Consider the following 12,840-nt stretch of genomic DNA (forward strand, 5'->3'; position numbering starts at 1 on the left):
ATTTTGTATAGGAATGACGGCATTGAGGCCTTAGGCAGATTTCTGGTATCCTGTCAGATTTGTTTAAATAAAATAGTCACACTTTCCTACAACATTCCCCAACATTTTTTGCAAGAAATCCTTCCACAACAGAAGGAAAAAAGACATCTTTAACTGTTTCAAAGCTATTCATAAAAAGTAGCTTTATACTGTATATTATGGCTTCTGAAAATTAAAATGCTTATTTTCTTCTTTTTCAGGAGGCTTAAGGCTTTAAAGGGGCCTTTGTTTCTGCTGACCAAATATCTGCATATTTGGTTGTAGCAGAGGTCAGAGAGCACTGAACAAACCGTTTTTTGAAATACAGGAAAGTCTTTGTATGAAGACATCTCATGGTAAAAAACAGGCATTTAATGAAAGTGTTTATTTCATCATGAGTAAATTCATCAGCATCAAAGAGGCAGCAAACAGACCACTGAGAGGTGTCTTTCCCTATGTGCAGAAGACTGAAATCAATGGTAAATGAACGAGCAAAGTGCTTTATTGATACAGAAGCAAGCACAGAAAACACGATATATTATTAAATTAATAAAAAATCGAAAAACTTCCGACTTTGTGCCAAAATTTCACATGTGCAGTGAAAAGAAAGAACGCTGCCCCCCCCAGCACACACACACACACCCTGAGCTCAACCCCGTCTACACCCCGCCTAAGGACCGCGATAAACCAGTATGAGAAAGAGCCGCACAGATAAACACACCCACAGCCACATTCGCACTCCCACAGACTCCCCCAGATTTAATAAGGCGGCCGGAATTTCCCTCCGCGGTTAGCTCTCTCTTCCATGGAGGGCTCTGAACGCTAGAGGGGGAGCTGAGCTGTGCAGGAGCACGGAGCTCGGGAGGCACCCGGGAGTGACAGCGACCCTGCTGCTGCCGGCCTGAACGAGCCAGAGCAGAGGCCTCAGACAGCTGTAGTTCAAAGGTCAGGAGGCTGGCAACAGCGGAGAGCCCATTTATTGTGGTGCTCCTGAAAGGCAGGGGCGGGCAGACCGCGAGGGGAGGAGGGGGCAGAGAACTTTTCGCTGCCTCCGTGCTGAGATGCGGTGCAGTTAAAACCTCTCTGGAGGCAGTTTAATATCAAGCACGGGATTATTGGGGATTTTTTTCCGCCTTTGCAAGGGCCTGTTCTGTCATTTAAATGTCTGAGGAATAATTGAATGAATTATCATAAAATTTTGACAAATTCATTGACTCGGCCAGGGAGCGAGCAAGACTTTCCTTCCATTTTCTCCTAATAAGACATGACATTTGAAATTAGTTTATGTGGCGGTTAGACCTTTTGCTTTTTTTTTCTGCAGTTGGGGAACAAATGAGCAGCAAGAGGACAGTGGTAACCTTAACTGCTATCCAAAGACCTTCCTGCAGAGACGGAGCTCACACTTGCAGTTCCTAGAGTCAGGTGCCCACCCCTCTTCGTGCACAAACACGTTGCTTGAACCCTTTTCATTTTCCTCAGTGCGTGGCCAGTGTAAGACATTGCCTGGGCTTCATTGCTCCTTACCGAAAGCGCAGTTTAGGAGCTGGCTCCGGTGTAACTGTTTCCTCACGTTTTGGTGAAAAACAGTGTTGCCAAAGGGGAAATGCAGGGGGATCATTTGAGGACCTGAATTAGTGCTGTCTAATGTGCTGTCTAGTGCTTTCTAGTGCTTTCTAATCAACAGAGGCTCTGTCTCCAGTTCGTCTCCTTTCCTTCAACACCACCACATTTGTGTAGTTTTCAGCCTCCTGCTATTCTCCGCCTTTAAGGCGCAACAGTATTGCAACATAGTACTGCAAATGTGTATTGGATTTGCTTTTATTGTATAATTAGTATAATCAATTAGATGAATTACATTCAGTGCCTGGCAAAAAGTATGCCACTGCTGTCTTGTTTAGCTGAACCACGAACGACGTTCATCCTTTTTTTTTAAAGTGAATATTTTGAATCAAAACCTGAATGCTCAAATTGAAAACCCTCCGCTAAAATAATTAAGTACAAATTCATGGCACAGTCCTTCCTCTTCTTGAATCAGTTCTTGAGGGAAGCGGCTTTGGCATCAATTACAGCTGTGAGTCTTTCTGGACAAGACTCTAACGGCATGACACACCAGGAGGGTGTGTGTTTTCACCCATTCTTCCAGGCACATGGCACGAGCTCCTGACAGGCAGGTTAGGGATTGTACCTGGAGAGCAGTTTCCAAGTCTTGGCACAGACGTTCCATCAGATTCAATTCAGGACCTCGACGGGGCCGGTCAAGGACATTCTCTTCCTTCTTGTTAGAAACCGCTCCAGTGTAACTTTGGCCTCGTGCTGCCGCTGGGTCACTGTCCTGCTGAACCTTCTGTCCCAGTTTAAGTCTTTAGCAGACTGTAGCAGGTTTTCCAGTGAGATCTCCCTGTGCTTTGCTCCATTCCTTTCTCCCTCAGTCTCTGACACACTCCCTGGTCCCTGCTGATCAGCAGCAGCCCCATAGTGTAACGCTGCCCTCAACATGCTTGACAGCAGGGATCATGTTGAGTGGCTGATGCACTGTGTTGCTTGCGCCAAATAGAATATGTGACATTTTTTAATAATTGCTTATACTTATATAGCACTTTTCTGGACACTCCACTCAAAGCACTTTACAGGTAATGAGGATCCCCTCCACCACCACCACCAGTGTGCAGCCCCACCTGGATGATGCATCAGCAGCTATAGTGCGCCAGTACACTCCCCACACACCATCTCTCAATGGGGAGGAGGACAGAGTGATGAAGCCAGTTCAGAGATGGGGATTATTAGGAGGCCATGACTGGTAAAGAACAATGGGAAATTTGGCCAGGACACCAGGGTTACACCCCAAGAAAAGCCCTGGGATTTTTATGACCACAGAGAGTCAGGACCCCATTTTTACGTCTCATCCAAAGGACAGCGCCTGTTTACAGTATAGTGTCCCCGTCACTATACTGGGGCATTAGGACCCACATAGACCGCAGGGTGAGCACCCCCTGCTGGCCCCACTCACACCTCTTCCAGCAGCAGCCTTAATTTTTCCCAGGAGTCTCCCATCCAGGTACTGGCCAGGCTCACACCTGCTGAGCTCCAGTGGGCTGCCAGCTGGGAGCTGGGAGCTGCAGGGTGATGCGGCTGCTGGCTTAGACCGAAATGTTTAGACTGAAATGTTTACATTTCATTGTTCCTAACCACAAAACCTTTTGCCACATATTTGTAGTATCACTTAAAATGTTTTATGACGGATTCCATGCAGGATTTGAGGTGGGTTTACCACTCAGTCATGCAGGCCAGTTTTGTAGAGTGGCTGGAATATTTTTGATTCATGGTCATTTTCTCTCAGCTCATTATCCTCTGTAGGTTTTTCCTGTCATGGTGCCTGGTGGGATTGCTATGGCATTCCTGACTTCTTGGGTCCTTCTTGCCCGGCTGTTCTGTTTAGGCCGTTTCTGGGTGGTATGACACACATTCCACCTCTCATTGATCGACTTCACTGTGCTTAAAGGGATATATGTTTGAAATAATTATTCAAACCCTTTCTTCAGATATATTCTCCAGAATATATTTTTATTCTAACTGAGGGACCTTGAGCAGCCATATTGATCTGAAATTATGTGCACCACTATTACTGCACACAGAAAGAAGCAACTCAACTAACTGTGTGGCTCATCAAGGTAATTCTATCCACTTGAATTAATTTAGGTTTGGTACAGTAAAGGGTATGAATACTTACGCAATCAACATATTTTAGTTTTTGATTTCTGCTTGTAGTTGTTGCTGACACTAAACTTATTTCTGGCTGTAACACATTTTTAAAAGTGTTTGGAACATTCAATTTTGATTGAAAACATTCATTTAAAAATGTATGTATACATCATTTGTAATTCAATATAATGGACAACCCCAGAAAAGAAAGAACACAGAACTGCATCTCATTTAGACATCACTGGTGCAATTTGTATGTTGAACTATAAAGATATCGGCCAATTTTCACATTTGCAGTACTCCTTTAGTGTGGGCGGAAGATATTTAAATTGAATTATAGAAGCTTATTTTTTTCTTCTTTTGTGATCCCTGAACATCATATCTTTTAGTGTTAACTAGAGGGCATTTCTGAGGGAAACATCGTATATAAAGGCAATCTGTAAATTTTGGCCATGCTATGCATAACTATATTAGAACAGCCACAGCTAAAAAGAAAACTTTTTGCAGACTTTGCTTCGAAAAAGGACAGAAAATAGCAACGGATCCTGCAGAGTGCAATGTTACCACACTCACCACATCTGATTATTCCCCTTCTGCTGAAGTTGTTCCTTGCGGTGCACGCTGACGATTCTCTCTTTTCACTCTTTTCCCTTGAAAAAGAGGAAATTAATCACACCTGCATTTTCTGCATTTCCCAGCAAATGCCAGGATACGAGGCGGAATGAAAGGTTGAAGGGTCCCGTGGCCTGACTTTCTTTCAGCCCTGTTGTAATAGGAAAGGCAATGATTCATGGTAGTGCAATCTGTTTTGGAATTTTAGATGTTGTTTGTTTGAGTGAGAAGCCTTAGTGCTCTCCGAGTCGATCTCCCCGACAGAGACGAAGCAGGAGAGGTCCAAATCGTTAGGCTCCCGACACACTGAGCCCCTACGGGCTGCCGAGATTCCGGGATTTTGTTTATTCCGCCAGCGGACGCTGATTGCGCGCCGGCCGAGTGAAAACAAATCGGGTTTTGCATACAGAAGAGAGGGCCGCACACCCAGCGCCCGCACCGCTAGGCCAATGCTTCAGAAATTCACAAAGATTTGTTCAACCCACCTTTCAGAGGCCAAATGGAGCGTGTTGCTTTCTGTGTAGATCTGATTTTGGAGTCTAGCAGCCATGAGAGCGTTCCCGCTCAGCGATGAAAGTCAGTCCTATAAAGCAGTAAGTGTTCACACAGGCTCTCATTAGAGAGCCACTCGTACTAACCCCCGGGCTTTGTAGCATAGGGCAGCAAGTGAACTTCAAATATTAGAGTGCATCAATCAATTCCAAGCCAGCTTTTAATGTCAGTTTTTTCTTCAGCTTTCTTTGAAAGTTTTACAGGCATGTCTGCTTTTAACTGCGCATGGTTCTGTCGGAGGGGCAGGGGTCACATTTATAGTTTTAATTCTGTTCCTCACATACATAAGAATGTTAAATAACCCAAAGACATAGAGCAGCTTAATATATGGAAATCCATCTCTCTCTATTCAGAAGGGCTTATTTGTTCCACATTTTATGGAAATCGCTTCATTTTTTGTTTCTTTACTTTTTTAGTAGGCAGGTAGGACACTCCCCCCTTTAAAACTGTAAACTACAAAAATCTGTGAACCTTTTCATCTTTAGAAACAGTGCGAACATGGCCAACAATAATCCTTTAGTTAATGTCATTTGAAAGTAATCTGATTTTTATTTCTGAATTATTGACGCCATCATTGCACTTCACATTATTAAGCAGTCATTTTATAGATTTTTCCAGTTGTACAAAATATACAGTATGCAGATTTCTAAACCAATGCAGTATAAGTACCTGCTTGTCTTATGTAATGTAAGTGGTTTGGCATAAAAGAAAAAAAAATTCAATCACGTCTTTCTCAAAATAAAATTCAAGGACCACTGACCACTATGTTCGATATGTAAGCCCTCTTCCCAGATAGCCTCTGTGTATCCAGTCTTGTCAGAGTGCTGCCCAGTGGAGTAATTTCATCCTCCTTGTCTGCTGTATCCAAACGCACTCTTCCTGTTGGCCTTGATAGGCAGATGCTTTCAGGAACCTTCTGCCAGAGAGACTTGAACTGCATTTCAGCTCATTTCTTTCAGTGATTGTTTGCTTCAGGTTTTTTCATGTTTTATCCAGTAGCCTGAACAAGGTGATTTCAAACACGAGGAAGAGAAAGTAAAATACTTCTTCACAGTGATTTTTTTAATTTGGCATTTAATAGGATTTTCTGCATAATATTTAATTATAATCCAAGTTTTAATGTACACAATGTCCAGCTTTGTGTTCTATATATGTGTTCTATGTATATACTTTCCTTTCAGTGTGTATATTTAATTTGAACTTCTTATATTTCATTATATCTTCTATATTAGCTGTATAGATTCCACATAGGTTAGTGATAATATACCAAAATACTGCAAAATGTTGTACATTCTTATTCATTAAAAAAAGAAACAATATGCAAATAAATTTCCTTTGAGCGAAAAGAGGCACTCATTTAGTAAATATTGCAAAGGTTGTGGTTTGTTTGTATGTAGTTTGGGATTGTGAAGATTTAATCATTGTTGAAAATAGTCATTTTAAATGAAGGACCTAATAAAATATATACAATCCATTAACTGGAAACAATATAGCAGGTGATGCTTGACATGGGTTTAGAGCTGCCTGATCTTGTCTAGCCTATTAGGTGTTCTTTGCATCATCAGGGAATAAATATAAAACATAAAGCAGTAAAAAGCAAAGGCAATATAAGCACATATGTCAATGTGCAGACAACAGCAGGAATTGATGAGGAAACTTAGCTTAGACTGGAATGAAGTAGCACAAGGATCAGTATTGGAATCACCACTCTTTCTGGTTTGTATCAGTGATGTAGAATCAGCTCTTCAACATTGTTAGAGCAACAAACACTGTTTCAACAGCACCAGTCGCAGACAAAAATCTGGGAAGCAAAACCTAATGAAAGGAGCAACATGCAAATAGCAATAACACCCATTTTCACTATCAAAATCGTATCAGACAGAGACTCCTGCCCTAGTGAAAATGATAAAGGTACAGTATTAGCAACTCCAAGTGTGAGAAACATTTGTTTCAGACAAGACCGAAACTCTGAGGGCTAAAATATTATAGATGTACACAGAGCTACGGTAGGAGCAGAAGATTTAAATCTGACATCCTCCCCATTGAATATCCTTATCTTCAGCTGATGAGCTCAACATCTTTTTTTTTAAATAATGCAATTAATGCAACAGTCTTTAACAAAATAACAACAATTAGAAGGGATTTGCAAAATTCTTAACACATCGATTTATACATTGTGTAGTTTTTAAATTTAATAACTGAAACGCATAGTCTGAGATATTAATAGTACACTATAATCTATCAAGTAGAATTAAATTTAAAATTGGCTTTCACTTACCAATAGAGGTGGTTGGAACAAATGAATTGAATGCTTGTTAAAGAATGGAGGTTGTCTTGTGAGGTTATCGTTATGTCTCATCCTCTGACTGTCAGTGCCTGGTTGATCAGTGCATCAATGTGCACTTTTATCAAATTTTTCTGGAAAGTCACAGAATGTAATATTTATTTTATTGCATATGTGTGGTAGTTGTCTCCCAGATTTTATTTGATCATCAATTGTGCATACTAAAGCAATATACATTAAAGCAGTTATATGCAATACATATTATGTCCATTTAGTGGTTCTTATACTAATGGTTACAAAATTCCCTTTACAAAGAGAAATGAAATTCATATACAGTATATGAAAATAGGCCTATGTAATAATGTAAGTTAAAGCCTGTAGTAAAACATATCTAATCTGTCATATGCAATTGGTTTAGCACTGCACAGAGAAAATCAGTAAAATAAACACAGATGTGATTTCATTCAAATTGCCTTAACAGGGTTTACTGTTACTTATGGCTTTGAATGCCAATTAAAAAAAAAAAACATCTTATTGAAAAATTAATATTTCTTTTTAGAATTTAACAGATTTTCATATCGTTCTGTTTGTTTCAAGCAATACTTATTATCATCAATTATTGTAAAGGGGAATTTGGGAAAAATTAGAAAGGGAAGGTTTTCCAGGAAAAGCTGCGGTGAAACTCCAGTTAACTTGAGCTATGTCAAGAAATGTAAATGAAAGGCTTTGTCTGAATTTAAGAGGTACTGCTACTATATGAAGTACAGGAATGTTTCGAGTAATTTAATGTCTGTCTGCTTTACATTTCTGTACAGGTGTGCTTATCTCTTCATGTTAGTTTCACATTCAGTATTTCCAACTTTATGTAGTTTCTGTTTAGATTCCCAGCAGACTTCAGTTTACTTTTTGTGCACTTTTATTTTAATTTCGGCCAAGCGTACTAAGCACCCTTTATTGTTAAATGCAAACAAGGTGTTTTGACAAGGCTGACTTCATAATGATTTGTTAATGAATCGAGCATTAGTCACGTGATTTAAGCTGTTGAAAGTCTGGTGAAAATTGCAAAAGAAAAATACAGAAAGGAAACATGATGGTCCATCTATGAAGAGAATAGGGCCCTCATGCCACTGATGTGGTACAGATGTTAAGGTTTTACAGACGCAATCTGTCATTGTGTGGGCCACAGTGATGATACCTCACCCAGATGAATGGGAAGGTCTAAGTGTGATGCTCTAGCCAGGAGTGTCTCACCACTACAGAGCTTCATTTCTATTGTTCGATAGTGACCTGACTGCATGGCCTGTCTGCATTTTTATACTAACAGAGCATTTGCAAGCCTTTTAATGACATAAAGAAAAAAAAATGTTGATAGAGTATCTGTTAATAAGAACAGATGTTAGCCTTTCACAAATTTGAAACAAACCCATACTGTACATCTTTTTAGTGGTTTTAGTAGTGTGTCAGTGTGTAAACCTTTTTATGAATGTTGTTATAAAGTTCTTACCTCACTTGATGCTCTTTCATCAGGGGGCTCGTCCTGATGGGGCAACGTTCCAAACAAATGTTGGACAAAATGTGGGTCAAAGGATAGAGCTTGACCTCATGCTTCTCCATCAGCAATACTTTTTCTTGCATGATGAGACTGTAAACGTTACGTCACGGATGTGTGATGGAATAGCTGTGTGCTGAGCTGAGATGACATGTGCCATCTTGGACTCAGAGACCAGTGATCAGGCACAGACCTGTCCAGGCAGTATGAGAGGGGTGGGAGAGAAGCCCTCAGGAGAGCAGACAGAACCTGTGCCAAAGCAGGAGACACAGACAGGCAGCTTGTATGGCTTCAAGCAGGGGGCCACACACATTTTGATCCTGTCACTTGAGCTGTAGACCCCTTGTTGATCAATGTCGTGGATGACAAAGCCGGGTGGAGCAGTGGCACTGTGGGTAAGGATCTGCACCTTAGCCACAATGACATGTCAGTGCACCTGCTGCAAGAATATTTTTGGAAGTTTCCCGATGATAAGTAATTAATCGATTTTTCTTCTATATTCTTTTCTGTTGAGTTTTGTATTTAAGCACGACTGGATTTCACCATCTCTTCCCACTTCCTGTTGCCCACATTTTTTGTCCAAATCTTCAGATCCTACAATTCATGTAACATTCGCACCTGCAACATGTTCTTCACCTTTTATTGCATCATCACCAGCAGAGTGCTACTTCACCTTTTATTTGATTTAGATCACTTGCACATTTCCTGTTCAGGTCTGTATTGTAATTGCTATGTCGTAATCCTTCCTCCTATCCTTAAATTGTCTGTCTTGTTTTGTAATGTGAAAAGTACTGCATTATGCAGAATTTTAAACATTTTAGCATGCCACTGTACTCTGTGTAATCTGTAATATCGCTAGCACTTGCTTCAAATGCAAGTTACCTTAAACCTGTCAGTGCCTTGCCAAAATTCATATTATTACAGACAGAGGCCATTAAACTGTGTTATTTGTCAAAGTATTTATTTACACCTGCATTAATTTGGGCAATCGATGTTTTTTTTTTATTTTGAATTTTCTTTGATCGTTTTGCTAACGTTTAACTTCATAAAAGTAAAGTACCATCATAAAAATATAAAAAATGAAGCAAATCGCTTAATGTGTAATTGGTAATTCTTTAGAAATGAATATTTTTGCAACACACTATAATAAATATTATTAAAATAAAATGCAACGAAAACAACAAAACACCCAGCCTTGTTGAATCTATTGTTGATTGTTCAGATCTGCCTCATGAAATCAGATTCTGCTTTAATTGAAATCAGAAATTAAATGTTGACATAATTACAGAGGAAGGATTAAACACACAATCTGTTCTATTTCTTTTTTACACATTCACCTGTTCGCCAGATGTAATACAATACTTCTCTTCACCAAATGACAGTACTTTTAAGATAAGGCAGGAGCCAATAATGAATGTAATTTGCAGTATGTTGAATTTGAAAACCATTTTCCTACTCGTCTTCTTGTTTATTTCTGGATTTATCAGTCTGTAATAGTTTCATCCACTGGTAATCAAGTGTGACTTGGAGTATTTTTAGCATTACAGATTACAAATTAAACTGCATAGTACTGTTCCATATTGACTGGGAGCATTTGGCATTTATTTAGAAATGTGTATTTTCACCCTACAGAGCATATAATTGGGTTTACTTGGTCTATGTTCCAAAATAAGACTGATCTTAATTAATAAACAAATGACAAATAATATTCTCAGGATAGCAGCTCACAAATTACAAGGATAAGCTAGGCAAGTACTGCATAATCTACACATGGATCTCTACAGGTTGGTAGTTAGACTGTCAGTCACCTTACCTTTTATGCTGTTAGACTGAACTTCATTGCCTCCTAAAAACGTTTTAAAATAATATAATAAAAATGTCTGACACTTCTGGCGAAGGAAACCCTCCAGTGCTTTCAAACAACAGTTCCAAAAACACGGTTCCTGGTCTGGTATTAAACAAAATCAGTTACAAAATGCAAACACAGGCACATGAACAAATTCTGGAATATTCTGATTATCTTCTCTTGTTCCCATTGCCTCATTATTACATGATTTGAAGAGTCTGTTTTCATTTAATGTTTTTTATTTTTAGTTTAGTTTTAGTTTAGTTCAGGACAGCAAAGAAAATGTTGAATTGTGCCGGTACAGCTACCAGTGAGCTATTTCTACAGATGACAAGGTCAACAGAAAAAAAATCAAAATGATATATTCATGATGCCACTGATGACTTAAGACAAAAATAACATTTTGAGCGAGGATAAGACTTTATAAACAACCCAGTAACTCATACTGTATGTTGCCGAAAAACAATTTTACCTCTGTGACATACCATTTCAGTTCCACACATTTTCTGAGTCTGGATATAGACTTAGTAATCATTTCTTTTTCTTCATCTTTTGGGGTTTCTGATCACCGGCTCCTACAGTAACCACTCACTTTCCCTCTGCTCATTTTGCATGCTTATGCCCATTCTTTTTCCAGGAAGGCTATTTGTTGGATTCTGTGAAATAACTAACGGATAAATACATTTACACTGCAGGATTTAACAAATGGGTTTTCTGATTTACCCTGGCAAAGCGGATGGATGGATTTTTAAAAACACCTCTACGAGAAGCTGAACGCGGCTCTGTCACTGCTTGGGGAGCGAAAGTATGAACTTACAAACACACGGACAGAAAATCTCCATGTATTCCCTTTGATATGTATATTTCAAATTTCTTCTTAAATCGGATATTTTTTAGCATGTACAGTTTGAAATAAAATCCTGAGCTTGCTTTATCCCTCTCAACTCCTTTTATCTGGAATCAATGGTATTTTCATGTCCAGCTTTTGTACTGTAGGACTTTTCAATCATATCTGTTTTATACAGCGGCTTTTAGACTTATTCCAGTCTTTAATTTCGATACACATTTCAGATGTTACGGCAGCCTCCGTTCTTCTGATTTCTCCACCATCAGTACAAAAGTACATCTCCTTATGGAAATACTGTTTAAACCCCATGGGTTTCACGTCAGCAACATTTGTATCCCGTCCACAATGTCGCCCACATGTTTGATAGACACAGTCTCATGTGGACTTCTTGCAACGTGAAACAGGAACATGTCTGTCGACAAGCGGATCCTCCCCATCTGAGACAATGTACCTTATAATGTGCCCTGACGTCCACATGACACCTCAGCCTGTTTTCAGCTCTGCTGATTAGTGAAACGGACTGGAAACTCTCATTTTGCTGATACTAGTGTTGTGCTAGATACAGTAGTTGCACTGTCTGAGCTGGAGAATCAAAGAACCAGCTTCTGCCCCATTGCACAAAAGCCTGGCTTGCTAACAATGCAGCAACTTGCACCTTCACGTTAGCCATAGTGGTCTCCGTCATCTCAACCACAAGACACTAAAGAGCAAAACGTTTACAGTACATACAGTACAGATGTCCACATTACACTGTGTACACGGATGGAATAAATCTATGAAAACAAATAAGTTTCACTCAACCGGAGTCTGACCAGTCGTTTAAATGGAAAATGCACAGTACTTTGAAAATAAAGACACTACACTGGTAATAGACAGGATACCTAAAGGATCATCGATGGACCAAAGTAAAACTGATCTGTGCAGAGAGGTAAAAAGGCAACTGAGAAAACCTCCTGTGAGACCAAGTCTCCGGGAGCCGTGGACACGAGAGCAGCTGAAAGTCAAAGTTCAAGAGAGAATTTTGGGTAGCCCTTGGATCGATAAAATCTGAAGATAAAACTGCTAGAGAATTTTGGGGAGCAATTACATCAATATGCCGATTTACAGGCAGAAAATTAACCTGATGAAGAATTTTGACTGACGCTTAATTGTTTTTTATCACATTTGTGCCACATCTCAAGGGAGCAAGAATGTCCATCACAGCCGCAAAGATATTTGCAGCATTGTGTTCAGAATTAATAGAATTAAGTTTCTATTAAATCAGTATTTTTAACTAGTTTTTGAATATGCAACAATTTCCCTTGATTCGTGAGTGATGTCTTCCAGAATGTGTGCTTGTCATCCCAATCCCACTTTAGCTGCTAGTTTGGAATTGTCTTGTAGTAAGTGTCCCACCTGTCATTCTCCTGCACATTGTCTCTTATAGGTGTCGT

At 39.6% G+C, this 12,840-nt stretch overlaps 1 long non-coding RNA gene across 1 annotated transcript in view; it reads left to right on the forward strand.

The window, feature by feature from the left end:
* The first annotated feature begins 838 nt into the window (after nt 1-838).
* LOC107079039 (uncharacterized) overlaps nt 839-12,840 on the forward strand; it is a 32,825-nt gene continuing 20,823 nt past the window's right edge. The window contains exons 1-2 of the long non-coding RNA XR_001480023.2: nt 839-963; nt 1,340-1,440. This is a non-coding gene — a long non-coding RNA (uncharacterized lncRNA). The remainder of the gene's footprint in view (nt 964-1,339; nt 1,441-12,840) is intronic.

This window comes from Lepisosteus oculatus, chromosome 3, assembly GCF_040954835.1.
Source record: "Lepisosteus oculatus isolate fLepOcu1 chromosome 3, fLepOcu1.hap2, whole genome shotgun sequence".
In the NCBI taxonomy this organism is placed as follows: domain Eukaryota; kingdom Metazoa; phylum Chordata; class Actinopteri; order Semionotiformes; family Lepisosteidae; genus Lepisosteus; species Lepisosteus oculatus.